Consider the following 2,157-nt stretch of genomic DNA (forward strand, 5'->3'; position numbering starts at 1 on the left):
TAAAAGCACCCTTCTGGATGACTTACCCTGATGTTGTCTTTCTCACTGACTTTGCTCCAGTCACACTGGTCTTTTTTCTATTGAATAAACATGCAAAGCTCTTTCCTCACTTAGGGCTTTTGAGATTCCTCTCCCCTTCACCAGCACCTGTCTCCTCATGTCTTCAAATGTGTGCTGCTGTCAGGATTCTTGGTCTCTCCATCCAACCAAAATACCAGTCCACTTCTGGTGACACTTTAAATCACATTGTCCTGTATTTACTTGTTTGTGTTGTGTTGCTCTTTCTCACATGTAAGCTCCATGAAAACAGGGACCATGTCTCTCTTGCTTGCTGATATACCTACAGAACAGTGCTTGGAGTAAAGTAGGTGCTCCACCAATATTAGTTAAATAAATGCATGAACAACCATATCTTCCATAGGTATTGTGAAGAGTAAGTGATATAATGTATGAAAAGATACTGGCCTATAGTTGGTTCTTCATGAGTTGTTAATTCAGGGAATTTAGGGTATTTTTTTTCCCAGTTTTTTAAACTTTTTTTTTTTAACTGAACTTCATCTCTATTCTTATTTGCTTTGTGCAATATAAGCAAAATAGCTTAAATTATTTGGCTCCTTCCAAATGTTCTGCTTTTAATTCCAAAATTAATCTAGTAGTTATCTTACAAGTAGACTACACAAGAGAAAATCTTCACTACATGTGAATAGAGATTTTTAAATCTAAATATTTTTTGGAAGTACTTTAGGACTAGTACTGGGTTCAGCTTCTGACCCTGCCCCTTCCTAGTTATCTAAACTTGCTAGTCATCTTAAGCTTTTTTATAATTCAATTTCTTCATCTATAATAAGAAGCCAAAAGTGGTAAAGATAAGCCTGTATCTATTTCCAGACTCACCATTTACCAATTCAGTAATCTTCAGGGAAACTACTTAATATTTGCAGTTTCCTCAGCTATAAAGTATTACTAATCATAGAACTTGCTTCATTAGGTTGTCATGAAGTCACAGGGAGATAATGCATGTAACATAGTCACCATGGTCCTTCGTTGAAGGAAAGAGTCAATAAATCAGGGCTATCATTACAAAACAAAGAGAGGTAAGAAAAGCTGCCCTGCCAACCTTGGACTGTTCTTGTGAGGCTCAACCTCTAATGTTTATGAAAAACTGTTACACATCTAAATTACTTTTAAAACCATTCTAGACTGACCATTAGGCCTGTATTTGTTCATATTTAATTAATTTATAATTAATTAATATAAATGGAGTATTAATGCAGAGAACATAGAAGAAAATCTGAAAGTATTTTGTTACTTAGTCATGAATATAGGCAAATCTGCTCTGACTTAATTACCTTCACATGTTACAAAAGGAAATATTAATTAAGTTTTAAAATCCCAAACTAACTATTGTAAATGAAGCTTTATGTGATTAGAACAAGAAATGACTGACATAAGGCTGTGCCTGGATATTAAAATTCCTTTTCCAACTAATAAACCTATCAATTCTAAGTCCAAAGCATCAAAATTAAAATCAATTTGAGAATTTTATGTTGGGCATTTAGAAACATTACTGAAAATATGTTAAAACCTAGTTTAATTTGTGTAATTATAAAATACATTGCTTTTTTAAGATAATTTCTAAATTAGGTGTTGCCTTTTCAAATTAGTTTATCATTTTATAATATCTAAACCTATATAATTTCACAAAAATGTCTAAAGTTAAAAACTCAACCTTAAATATTTCAAAATATGTTAACATATATTCTGTGATTATTTTTAACTATGCTCAATTTAACAAAAAATAGATGTATTTTTATCCTTTATTTAACAGATGTATCTATGTATGTGCTTTAAGACCAAATTACTTTTTAACACTAGAGAAAATGCCAAATTTTTTGAACTGCTACCAAGTAGTTTTATCAAGTAAATTTGGGGTAAAAAAAATCACTGGAAAGGTATGAAAATATGTAATATTCTGTATGAATTAAACTTTTTTGTAGGGTCAATGTAAATGCTACATATAGTATGTAATATATTAGCCATTCATTCTCTCAACTAGAATCATGTTAGTATCTGCTTCCACATTTTTTTTTTTTTTCCGGTACGCGGGCCTCTCACTGTTGTGGCCTCTCCCATTGCGGAGCACAGGCTCCGGACGCG

The sequence above is a fragment of the Hyperoodon ampullatus genome (genome assembly GCF_949752795.1).
Source record: "Hyperoodon ampullatus genome assembly, chromosome: 8".
NCBI classification, from domain to species: Eukaryota; Metazoa; Chordata; class Mammalia; order Artiodactyla; family Ziphiidae; genus Hyperoodon; species Hyperoodon ampullatus.